Source organism: Phoca vitulina, unplaced genomic scaffold, assembly GCF_004348235.1.
Source record: "Phoca vitulina isolate PV1807 unplaced genomic scaffold, GSC_HSeal_1.0 scaffold7, whole genome shotgun sequence".
Taxonomy (NCBI): domain Eukaryota; kingdom Metazoa; phylum Chordata; class Mammalia; order Carnivora; family Phocidae; genus Phoca; species Phoca vitulina.
The window spans coordinates 28,871,842-28,885,505 of record NW_022589710.1 but is presented as its reverse complement, the minus strand read 5'-3'; the positions used below and the strand labels follow the sequence as shown (position 1 = coordinate 28,885,505).

At 40.4% G+C, this 13,664-nt stretch overlaps 1 protein-coding gene across 1 annotated transcript in view; it reads right to left on the bottom strand.

Moving 5' to 3' along the window:
• KTN1 (kinectin 1) overlaps positions 1–12,119 on the bottom strand; it is a 107,187-nt gene extending 95,068 nt beyond the window's left edge. Inside the window, exon 1 of the mRNA XM_032405172.1 lies at positions 11,973–12,119. The gene's annotated coding sequence lies outside the window, so the exon portion shown is untranslated. The remainder of the gene's footprint in view (positions 1–11,972) is intronic.
• Positions 12,120–13,664: the final 1,545 nt, after the last annotated feature.

The window sequence follows — 13,664 nt, the reverse complement described above, 5'->3', positions numbered from 1 at the left end:
GGCTCCAAAGTCAAGTCTTCACAAAAAGGAAAATTCAAAGCATAGATATACCCTGTGCTTTTCTACACTATGCTTCTCTCCCCCATAAGTAGCGATCATTTTTCAGACTTCATTCTACTTTTAATAAGAGCAATATATAGGGGCGCCTGGGTGGCTCAGTCGTTAAGCATCTGCCTTCGGCTCAGGTCATGATCCCAGGGTCCTGAGATCAAGCTTCACTCAGCGGGAAGCCTGCTTCTCCCTCTCCCACTCCCCCTGCTTGTGTTCCCTCCCTCGCTGTGTCTCTGTCAAATAAATAAAATCTTTAAAAAAATTAAATTAAAAAAAAAATAAGAGCAATATATATAATCATCTCCTTAGCACATGACTGCATATTAAAAACACCTATCCACTTTGTTTTTTGGGGGTTTTTTTTGTTTCTTTGTTTGTTTGTTTTTACTGTGTCTAGAGGCACCGTGGGCCTGGTAGAAACTAAATAACTTGAACGAGGGGCACAAGGGGTTAGCACTGATGGAAAAAAGTTTTAAAAAATCTCCACTCAAAATAAGCCTAACAAACCAAAAATGGAAGAAATGATGGGGGGGGCACTAATAAAAAAATTAATTAACACCAAATGATATTAGTTTTACAAAATAGTCTTCACAAAGATTTTTAAATTTGAACATGATGAAGATGTCAGAGAGGTAAGAGACTCCTTTTTTAAAGTAGCAAAAAGATTATAGAACAAAAACAGAAAGAACTGAAATAGACAGGTCTATATGAAAAAGCAACTCCAAATCTAAGAAATGAAAACTGTAGACTCAACAGACAAAATAAAGTCTGAGTAGAGTAGTATTGGTAAACTGCTACATAGTACTGAAATCTAGTATGAGGCATAGAAAAATAGAGAAAAAAACTGAAAAAACAATTAAGATACAAAGACCCCAACTTTCTCTTTCAAAAGAGAAATGAAAATAATAGAAGTCATATTTAAAGAGCTAAGAATTTTCCTAACTTGAAGATCAGATTCCTCACAGTGTATGTATTCTCTTAGTACTAGCTGGATACACAGAAGTTTGTCCACACAATGCACTGTGGTGAAATGGCAAAATATCAAGCACAAAGAGCTGCTACTTAAGGAAGTAATTAACCAGACTGCTTCACAACAAATGTCCTTAACTTAAGGAAACCACATGCAAACACTGGCATCACTAAAATGTTTACAGATCTCTTATAAAGTCACATGGGATGAATGGAGACTTCAAAGTTAGCTATACCTTAAACTTTATCCATACTTTAACATTCTTACATAATTATTTTCTTACGACTCTATAAAAGCAGGCTGTGGACAGTGCGTAAAAACTAGTAACTCGGGCGCCTGGGTGTCTCAGTCGTTAAGCGTCTGCCTTCGGCTCAGGTCATGATCCCAGAGTCCTGGGATCGAGCCCTCCATCGGGCTCCCTGCTTGGTGGGAAGCCTGCTTCTCCCTCTCCTACTCCCCCCGCTTGTGTTCCCTCTCTCTCTCTCTGTCAAATAAATAAAATCTTAAAAAAAAAAACTAGTAACTCAAAGACTTATTTCAAAGCATCTAGTAAATTCACACATTTTAGCCTTAAAAAACAAGCAAATACTAAGCAATAAAATTTTAGGGAAAAGAAAACAGTAGCATAAAAGAGAAAAAACAAAAGTCAATTACAGGCAAAGAATTGTGAAAGACAACATAAAAGAACACCTAAGAATATCTTTAGAACCTTGAAGTAGGGAAGGATTCCTTAAGACACAAAGTATAAATCGTAAAAGGAAAATACGGATAAATTCAATTAAATTAAAATTTTTAACTTTTACTAAGACAATATATAAGACAAACACACACAAAAAAAGAAGCCACAAAATGGGAGAAGACATTTGTGATACTAATCAGCAAAGAATATTCAGAACATATACAGAACTCCTCTTACTCAAAAAGAAAAACAACCCAACAGAAAAATAAACCACCATTCCAGAGAAAAGGGGATAAAATGGCCAGCACCATTAGAAAAGATGTTTCCTCTCAGAAAGCAGAAATGCAAACCTACAAGGTATCATTTCATTAGGGTATCTTACTTTAGTATTCACCATTTATCAAGTATAGGCAAGAATGTGAGCCATCACATGTATATATTAGTGAGGGGAATAAACTGGTACAACTACACTGCAAAACGTTTTGGCACTACCTAATAAAGCTGAAAATGCACCCCTCCTACAATTCAGCAATCCCACTCCTAGTGTGAACAGGAGCTCCAAAACAATATGCTCAAACTGCGAATCTCAGCTCATTAGTGGGTAGCAAAAATCAACTTAGTGGGTCTTAATCACTATTCTTATTTTTAATGAAATGGACTAGCACCACATAGGTATTTTTTTTTAACAAATTTTTTTTGTTATAGATGTGGCACATCTGATAATGTACTGAGTCTCATAATGTAAAATTTATTACGGTAAGTAGTAACAAAAATGTTTTTTAAAACACTATCCTGGAGATACTTATGTATGCAAGTGTACCAATAGACCTATGCAGGGTACAAACAGCATCATTTTTTATAATAGCAAAAGAAAAGTGGAAACAACCTAAATGCCTATGAACAGGTAATAAAGTGAAAAATATTCATACAACGAAATTCCATTCAGCAGTGAAAGTGAATGAATTAGAGCTATATATAACATGGTGAAAGAATATCAGGACCATAAAGCTGAGGGTAAAAAGTTGCAAATAAACTCATTTATAAAGTTAACTGTTAACTGTAATTTTAAGTTTAAATTGGATCCTTTGTAAAAGTGACTTAGTTCTTTTGTTCCTTTGGTGGTTGGGGGTGGGGGAGGGCCCAAAAAATTGCATTTAGTTTTAACCTGAACAAAGTCTTTCTGAACTTGAAATTTTTGGAGCACTTTTTAAGTAAAATACAGAAGGATCTCATTTATAAAGTTCAAAACAAAACAAAAAGTTCAAAAACAAACAGAAAAAAATATTTTAGGTATATAAATATATGTGGCAAAACTACAAGAAAAGCAAATATCATGGTTACTTCTGGCGGGGAAGAGCACATAAAGAAATTAAAAGTTAGGATAATGTTCTTGAACTGGGGATTAGGTACAAGGCTGTTCACTATATCCTTACTCTTTATCTTACATATATCTTATATACTATTTTTATGTACTTAATTTTAAAAGAAAAAAATTTTAAATAAAGTTGAATGAAAGGTACACAGATATTTGGTACAAGGGTATTTCTTTTATATTTAATCTTTAAATTGTACAGACACATTCTATATTCTCTTGTACACATGAATCATTCAGTATTTGCTTTATTTGAGAGAGAGAGAGCCCGCACAAGTAGGGGGAGTGGTAGGGAAGGGGGATAGAAAGAAGCAGACTCCTTGCTGAGCAGGGAGCCAGATACGGGGCTCAAAACCAGAACCCTGGGATCGTGACCTGAGCTGAAGGCAGACACTCAACTGACTGAACCACCCAGGAGCCCCTCAATATTTGTTTCAACTTTCAATAAAATAAAAAGATGACAAGTACAAAGAGGTAAATGTAAATTTAAAACTAACAAGCAAACAGGCATATACTTCCCCGCTTCTTAAATTTATACAATTATGACAGTGCTGAATACCTCTAGAAAGTTATACTTTGAAACAAATTCCGCCCCCCAAAAATAAAAGCAAATACTTCAAAATATAAAATAAGAAATTTCTAAAATCTTTACCAAAAATACCCAGGATTTTCTTGACCTAGCACAAAGCTACCTTAAGAAATCAGATAAAGTAACTCAAAGTAATAACTAAAACTCCTTACACAAAAAGTAGTGTTGTTATTTTAGGGGCACCTGGCTGGCTCAGTCGGTGAACTGACTGACTCTTTAATCTCGGGGTTGTGAGTTCAAGCCCCGCGTTGGGTGTAGAGATTACTAAATAAATAAATAAATAAATAAAATCTTTTTAAAAAGTAGTATGTTATTTTAAATGCTGCTGGGACATTTTGCTTAAATAAAACTGAAAGAGTATGGAATGTAATTATTCAATTCATGCCAGATAAATAATGCTAGACAAGCAGACAAGAATTCAGCCTTGCTCATTTTACATTTATTTTATATTTATAAAGTATTTCTTTCCTCCCCTACCCCTATCAGACAAGGTAAATGCATGGGTTATATTTTACATAATTCCAAGGCTATTCTTAAATGTGTATTTTACTTAAAAAGTGCTCCAAAAATTTCAAGTTCAGAAAGACTTTGTTCAGGTTAAAACTAAATGCAATTTTTGGGGCCCTCCCCCACCCCCAACCACCAAAGGAACAAAAGAACTAAGTCACTTTTACAAAGGATCCAATTTAAACTTAAAATTACAGTTAACATCTAGGTCAAACTGAAAGTGATTTAAGAAATTACTCCCATTCATCAGAACAGTGTACCAACCACAAGCATTATACACCAGAGTATCTGAAACTGTACCCAGAAATGAAGAGTACCAAATGATATGACAAGCTTGAGAAATTCGCATCACAGAAATCGTAACCGTCAGTCAACCTCAGAAATTGTTATGAAAACTGTAAAAAAATTATAGAGCAAATTTCAAATAAACATGACTTCCCAATAAACTAAGTAAGTACAGGTCAGAAGCAACATAAATGAATTCAACCTGTGTGTGGATATTAAAAATGTAAGGAAACATTTTAAATGTTCAGCAACATAGCATTCAGAACACTTGGGAGCTTTCAATGTACAGCTTAGCTTATTCAAGTTTATTTCAAAGACTAGATCTAAACACATGTAATCACTAAATTATGTACACATTTTACTCAGTACACTTACATTACTGATGAACAAAGTTAACTGGTACTATGCACAGATAAATTTTCGTGTATTTAATACACGAATTCCGAAATTTGTGTATTAAATAGCTTTCCATTCTGCTCCCAAGAGTAACCCTGAAACCCTTACTCTGGAAGTCTCGTTTTACATGGCATTTCATGTAAATCAACTAGCCTTGCTAACAGAGAAGACTGGCACAAATGATAAGCAGAAGGCTCAGTTGAGTCCTAATCATGTTCAGTTAAGCAACTCATTCATTCATTGAAATGAACACCACCTACCAGAGATACAGTTCAGTGGTAAACAAGACAAAGTTGCCACTTCATAGTGCTTATGTTCTTATAGGTGAGGCAGCTATCAAGCAATATAAAGAAGCATATACTATAATGATAGGTAGTAGTAACTGATCAATGAAGAAAAATAAGGCTAGGACAAAGAATAGAGTATTTTAGGCAGGGTGATAAGGGTTGGCCTTTCTGATATAGCCACTGAGCGATGCCTACAAGATCACATGGCAGTAACTCATAATACACATTCACAGGAACTGAAACTGAAAAAACTTCTTAAAATCTAGAATGATCATAGTCTACCTATTTTCTACATAAAACATTTTATAGCATTTGATTTTAAGTTGCTTTTACTATTTTCTCCACTCAAAAAATTGCAAGTTCTCAAATTTAAGTCACTGACGTTAAGAGCCAATCCTCTAACTCTGGGAGAAAAAAATCTGTATAACATTAATGTAGCTTTCTAACACCTAATAGAAAATTGCACACGGACAGTGCCTTATTTTTATTATTTTTTTTAAGTAATCTCTACACCCAACGTGGGGCTTGAACTCACGTCCCCAAGATCAAGAGTGGCACACTCCACCAACTGGGCCATCCAGGCACTCCTTTATTTATTTATTTGTTTGTTTATAGAAAGCATACTTAAAAAAACAGCTCAATGAGTGAGGATGGACTCTAGAGTCAGAATGCCTCAGTTCACATTCAGGTTCCTCCTCTTACTTGCTGCTCTTTGACAAATTATTTAACCTGTCTCCCTAGTTTCCACCAAATAGTACCTATCTCATAAAACTGTTTGAAAGGATTAAATATGGTACTGTACATAAAGTGTTTACAGAGACTTACAGCAAATAAGCACTCTAATAATTAGCTATCACTTATGTAGCAACTAGTAAGATAATACAAGCAAGGCAAATGAGCCTTAGGCAGGTTAAGGTTAAGTAAGATAGTTAAGTTCACACATACGGTAAGTGGTACTAACTAGCAAGACCAAACTTAAGCTCTTCAGAGTCCCTACCATGCTTTTTCTATTACACCATACATTATATAAAGTACTGAGAAAAAAGAAACTTGCATAAAATCTTTAAGTTATTAAAGTTTAAGACCTGTAGGTCTCCTAAGTGCTGACTTCCAGCTTATTACACCAGGCCAGACTGTTTCCCTGGCGACTTAAATGACTCAGGTGCAAAAATAAGTAATAACTGTCCCACATTTTCCAGTGAGAATGCAGCATAACATCAGGTCTCTTGATAGACAATTACTGAAAATCATGTAAGTTCTGATAACAACTATTCATAACTGTTACTAACCAGTCAAAATAAAGAAATGTGGATAAAGGACATTTTCCTCCAGTAATGGTAAGCAGCTAGGATCCTATAGCCCCCATGAAACCTATTCAATATGGAAGCTATCTTAAAGGACCTCTCTCACTGGAGTAAATGACATTTCTCCCCTTGGTAAAAATACATGGGCTAGTGTCTACAGAAAGCTAAATGTTTCTGGCAAGCAGTCTACTCTCCTATAGACTCATTTATTTCTATAAATTCATTAAACAGGAGAATAAAAACAGAAGCTATTATTTCTATAAAAACTAAGTTACATCCTTTGGAAGGCCTTAATGAATGAATGGAAAATCTAGAATGATTTTTAACTTGGAAAGTTTCCCAGTGCCTATATTTTCATTCCGTTTTAAAGAAACCAATACTAGAAACCATAGGCAATGCTTTTAGGGTATAATTTATAGAAAAGAGATCAGTAACTCCTACTCAAAGACAAGAGATTGATCCAAATAAAAAGACAGACAAAAATAAATGTTTTAAGTTAAAACAAAACACTTAAGGTACACAGATATTTGAGTTCTTGTTTTAACCAACTTTTTAAGTTACCTCACCAATGGTCCTAATCGCACAGGGAAGGTCCAGAAGATCTCCACAACACTCTAACATCACTACCTCCCAACAAGGGGTTCCCAAAGGCCTCCTGCAACTTTTCTTCTGTTCTCTGTTCCTAGGAAAGGAGCAAACTGAAAACTCCATATGTTCAAGAATGAGGTATCCATCACAGTAAGAAACTGCAGGATAAGGATTTAATTCACTTATAATGAACAGATATTTAATAAATCTTTATTGAATACCTGCCCGAGACCCTTAGGATCCATCAATAAACAAAACAGACAAAAAGTCCTGCCTAAACAGAGGTTACATTATAGTGTGTGTTGGGGGCAGAGAGGAGAGACAATGAACACAATCAACAAGGAAATTATATACTATGTTGGAAGGTGGCAAATGCCGTGGAGAAAACAGAGCAGGATACAAGACTCATTAAGTAGGGGAGTGCAGCTTTATGTTTTTCTTAAGATTCATTTATTTATTTATCTGAGAGAGAAAGGGAGCGGGAGAGAGGGAGAGAGAAGCTCGAGCGGACTCCCCAACTAAGCTTGGAGCCCACTAGAGGCGGCATCACCACCCTGAGATGAGGACCCGAGCCAAAACCAAGAGGTGAACTTTTTTTTAAAGATTTTATTTATTTGACAGCGAGATAGAGAGCACAAGTAGGCTGAGCAGCAGGCAGAGGGAAAGGGAGAAGCAGGCTCTCTGCTGAGCAGGGAGCCCGATGCGGGGCTTGATCCCAGGACCCAAGATCATGACCTGAGCCGAAGGCAGCCGCTTAACCGACTGAGCCACGCAGGTGCCCCAAGAGTCTTAACCGACTGAGCCACCCAGACGCCCCAAGGGAATGCAGCTTTAAATAAAGCAGTAAGACAGACCTTTTGAAAAACATTTGAAGGACAAAGATTTGAAGGAGACTAGAGAGTTGGCCATGCTGATATCTTAGGGAAAACGTGATCCAAGGAGGGACAACAGTCATTTAAAGGCCTTCAGACAGCAAGTGGGGCTGGAGAGAAATAAGCAGGGAGCAGAGTAGTAGCTAACTTGCAAGTTAAAGGAGAATGGGAAGAGTAGATTCTGTAAGGCACTGCAGGCCATAGGGACTTTGGCCTTTACTCTGCACAAGAGAAGTCATTTACAGTGTTTTGAGAAGTGATAGAATCTGTTTGCTGAGTTGAAAAAGACCACAGGGAGCTAGGGAAGAAGCAGGAAGGCCAGTCAGGAGGCTGATCGCAGAAATCTATGCTAAAGATAAAATGGCTTGGGCCCACCTAGCGAGCAATACAGGTGGTAAGAAGTGACTTGATTCTGGATATATTTCCAAGATAAGATAGAGCCAAGAATGCCAAGTGTAAAAGAAAAAGAGAGAAGTCAGGAATGACTCCAACTTTTCTTTTGCCTGAATGTTGGATGGAGCTGCCATCAAATGAGATGGAGCAGACTGCACCTGAGGCAGTTTTAAAGAGAAAAATGGAAGTTCACTATGACTACTTCACCTACAAGTGGAAATGCAGAACAGGTTGTATAGAGTACAGAAGGAAAGCCTGGGCTGGAGATATAAATATGGAAGCCATCAGCATATAGGTATTTATGACATTGGATGAGATCACCAGGGGAGTATAAAAAGAAAAGTGAACCAAGAACTGAGCATTTCTACTTCAAGAGTAGAGGATGAATCATAAGGCAGAAAGAGCAAAGCAATTAGTGAGGAGTGAAACCCAAAAAGCAATGTCCTGGAAGGAGGGGGGAGTATAAACAAATTAATTTAAATTCTACTTAGTATACAAATCACTTTGTTGAAACCAGATTTAAGTTGAAAGTTCTTAATCCACTTGTAGTAGTTAAGGTGATATGTAAAATATTAAATCACAACATTTTCAAAAGGAGTGGAACAGTTCTTAAATTCCTAGGAATACTCTATCTCCCACTGGAGTCTCTACTAAAACTAGTCATTTTGCCTATTTTATCTTTTGAACATTAAAGCCTAAACTATGGGCGGGGGCGGGGGGGGGGGGGGACCTAAATGGTTTGCACTCCTCTTTCTTTCAAACACCAAAAAATATTTAAACAGCAAGTGAACAGCCTAGCATGCAAACAATTATAAATTGTCATTACTTTTCTTTTTCTAGAGCTCAGATACAGCAGGTTAAGTTAATCAAACTCCTCAGTTCATAGTACTTAAGATTTTTCCCGTTTAATTCTGTTTATAGAAAAAGTAGCTTATACTCTTATCTAAACCAATGTTTTCCCTTTGATTTGCACATAAACTACATTTTTAAGATCAGAACATCCAAAATCATGTTCACAAAAACTGAAAGAGAAAGCAATAAAACCCAACTCTATTTATGCATAAGAGTAATCAATGTTATTTATAAAGAACCAGTTACTTGCTTCTAACCTCTAAGTATACTCTGGATTTACCTTCAAAATAATTAAAAACATAAACAGTACAAGAACAAGCAGCTTATAAGATGTTATCCTCAAATATTTAAATGTTCCTGCAAAGCATGATCTCTCTACATTTCTTTATTACATATTAGAGGTCAGATCCCTAAAAAACCCAAAATCTTCCCTGGAAACATTAAATTTACTAACAATTTAAATTTTTACAAAGTATTATGAGATCTTTTAGATTAAAATTTTCTTTGCTATACAAAAATTATAATAAACATTCAATTAAAAATACATCTTCCATAACTTTTCAAGTAAAATTCAATTTTTACTTCAATAACAGTAACAATCTAACATGAGTCATTTAGAAGTTAAGCCTCAAAAAAAGCCTTCACTTCTTAGGCCCTTTAGAAAAGCCATATTGACTTCTATTTAACATCTAATTATTAAAATGTTTTCCCTACTGAAAGTAGATTAAGGCCTACAAACTGGAAGGAGACTTGGGGTGAGACCCAAGAAAACACTTGCATCATCAAGCAGAAGAGACACTGATGCTAAGGGATGATACAGAAAAAACTAAATTGGGAACAAAATCATAAATTCATGGTTCTCCACAAAAAAATGTTGACTCTGAGTCATCAAGAAAAGGTTAAATAATACTCGATATCCTTTATAACTTTAAAGTGCTTAATACATTTAAGGGGTGCCTGGGTGGCTCAGTCGTTAGGCGTCTGCCTTCGGCTCAGGTCATGATCCCAGGGTCCTGGGATCGAGCCCCACATCGGGCTCGCTGCTCGGCGGGAAGCCTGCTTCTCCTTCTCCCACTCCCCCTGCTTGTGTTCCCTCTCTCGCTGTGCCTCTCTCTGTCAAATAAATAAATAAAATATTTAAAAAAAAAAAAAAAAGTGCTTAATACATTTAAGAAAATTTTTCATTAGGCTTTCTTATATTTTAAGTTTCAGTATGAGTCTCAGAAAGGTAAACAGAACACCTCATTCTCCAAGCATACCTGACAGATAACTGTTATGACTGCTCATGCTGCAAAATTAGAAAAGTCATTTCTAATTCAATGTTACAGAGGGGAATGAATTTTTCTTAGAACCTACCAACAATAAGCCCAGCTTTTTCTTGTTAGACCCTAAGCTAAAGGTAGAGGGGGGCAGCTTGTTTATCAGAGAACACAGTAAATATGAAAGTCTATATAGCAATGCCCGTCCACCCCAAATACAAATCAACTCCAGAGTACTCAATGTTGTTCTTGGGAAGATCATCCCAGTCTTGTTAGCAACCGTTTTAGCCAAGCTGGAGACAGTGTTGCCAGCTGCCGGCTAGGCGAGGTAGAGAGAACAAGTGCAACCTAATTTAGCAAGAACTCAAACTTTAAATCAATTCCTACGCAATTCAAAGTGTTTCGTACACACCAAGGTATTTATCTATAGCAGGGTACGGGTGTCTAAAATTTTCAGGACTTTCCACAAAGCATCTCAAAAAACCTCACAACTTTAAACAGGTAGCTCTTTGGGCAGTGCAAATTCACACGTCTGCTAAGGAATCCTTCTCTGATACAGGCCCAAATACGAATTTCGATTCCTCCTTCCTCCCGGGAGAAGGAATGGCTAAAATTAAACAGCCCGCTCTTTAACCTCATCAAGCTGCAGCTGGACGAGGTTAGGATGCCGCTCCCCGCGTGGGAAGCTGCCCGTCTCCCGTGCACACATGCTCCTTCACGACAAACGTGCGGGGCTGCACATCCCACACCAGGTGTCTGATTACCGAACGACTTTTCTAGGCTGCCGGTTTGGTTTTCGGCCGAGCTCCCCAACGCCAAAAATCTCATTGTTGGGAACCGAAGGGGGGAGGGGGAATCACTAAGGAAGACACACCCCTCGGGGAGAGGAAGGGATAACTTCCCCCGTCTCGAGGGCGGTCCACACATTTTTCCAAACTCCCCTCACGCCGCTTTCCCAGCCCCAACCGCCCCCCACCGCGACCCGGGGACACGCACACGGCGGTAGGAGGGGGCACTGGGAAGGGGGCCAGCGCCGGTTCCCTAAGTATCCGGAGGGACAGCGAGAACTGAAATTCCAGCATGGCGTAAGCATGGCCCAGCTCCGGCCCAGGGACGCCGCCGGAGACGGGCTCCCTCTGTCCATCGGCCGAGGAGGCGGTAATCCGCCTTCCTCCTGGGGGCCCTCAGGCCCAGCTAAAAATAGGCGCCTCGGTCACCCCAGGGCCCTCTCCGGCCAACCTCGCACCGGGAGACGTCCCCAGGGAACTACCCGGCCGCGCTCGCAGGCGTCGCGGCGAAGCCCGGGTCGGGCCCTGGGCGGCGCGGCGAGGCCAAGCCGCCCCTCGGAGCCCGCCCGCCGTGACGGCCCGGCTCAGGCGGGAGCCCCGCCGTGGCGACCCGGCGCCCGAGGCCTAGCCGGCGGGCGGCGACAAGCAGCGGGCGGTGTCCGGGCCCCGGGGCCGCGCCCCCCGTCCGGCGCGGCCCTCCCTCCCGCCCTGGGACACCGTGACTGGCACAGTCCTCCCCCCCCCGCGGTCCCCGCGGCCGGCCCGGCGCAGGCTGCTCACCCTTATCCAGCGCAGCCGGGGAAGGAGACCGGGAAGACGCGGCGGCACGGGCACTACAGCCCGGGCCGCCCGCTCCGAGGCGCCGCCGCCGCCGCCGCAGTTGCTCAGGTGCCGTCGCGCCGCCCGGCAGGAAACGGGCGGCTTCGGGGCGGGGCGGCCCCCGGCACGTCCCGGCGTCTGGGCCGGCGGTGCCCGGGGACCGGCCCCTTAAAGGGACAGGCGCCCGCCGCCTCGGCTCCCCCGCGCGCGGGTCCTCGGGCTCCGGTAAGCCCCAGCGTGGGGCTGGCTCGGGATTCCGGGGCTTTCCTCTCGAGGCAACGTCCCGCAGCTAGATGGGAGGTGGGAGGTGGGAGCACAGGGTTTGGCGGCTCAGCGGAATTCCCTTCATTCATTAGCCCTGCTCTCGTTCTCTCTCCCTCTCCCTCCTTTCCCCAAAGCTGGTTTCGTCTTGCGTGGCCCTCCCACTGAAGAACCACCTGGCCCCCCACACTGGATGATTTTTTTTTTTTTTAAACCTTAACCAAATGGTACTCGATTTCACCCTGTCTGTCCCAAATTTCTTCCCAGAAAACACTGGAAAACGAAATCTTCCGCTCCTCTGTCTCCAGAGTTTCTCTGAATTCTCCTTCGGGTAACCCCAGCTTCAAGCGGAGAGAGAAATTTAAAACCGACCCAAACAAATTGTGTGCAAATATTATGAAGCTGTTGTGTCTGACAGCTGGTGGCCATTCATTAAGCCGGAGTAAATAACAAGAAGCTGCAGCGGAAAGGAGAGGTTGGCCCGAATCCCTGCTTATTAGTTTGCTCTTTGCTGAGAGGATAGCAGCGATCTTCCCTAGTCTACTGGCAAAGGAGATGTGCTGATTATCATTACTTATTGCTCATCAGTCTCTTGCAAAATGCCAGGCACTGCCCAGAACACACACAAACACCCCAATCTCTCTTGAAACGTTATGGGAACTCAAAATGATTTAAACGCTTTTAGAGTGTGGACCGAGATAAATAAAATTAAGGACTCTTCACTAACTCCTCCCCCTACATCCTGACCAAGAGGGAATAGGAGCAATCTTTAAAGAATGAACATCAGAACAGTTCCTACACCAACAGAGAATTTCCTGTATATGGGCTGGCTAAAAAACGCACTGTACATTTGAATTCTAGTTATTTTTGCCTAAGCTTTCTAGAGCACCTCCAAAATACAAATGAAAAATGAACAAGTATGTGTTAGCCTGAGATGTTGAGAATTCTGCCAGTCTCCAGCCACTATATCCTCCAAAGATGCATTCTGTCTTATTTTAACTCCAGAAGTGTCCTCTTTTTCCTTTTTCAGTAGGGTAACTCAGTCTCTCAGCTGCTCCAATGCCCCCAAAGCAATCTATCTCTAAACCACTGGCTGTCTCCTGAGTGTGTGCCAAAGGATCCAGCTTTATTGAAGAGTGAAGCCATTAGACCCAATACAAAGGGGGAAGTGCATCATTTGTATAATGCAGTTTAAGGACTCTTGATTAGGTTACAAACAGCCACCTAATTCCCTCTGGTTAGTACTAAAGCACGTTTTAGGCTAGAATAAAAATTTCTATAATTTTCCTGACTTCAGTAAAACCTCAGTGTCATTTTAGAGAGAGTAATATTTAAGTACATTTGTACATAAAACAGTAAGTGGAGTTTGGGGACATGTTTACCCTAAATATA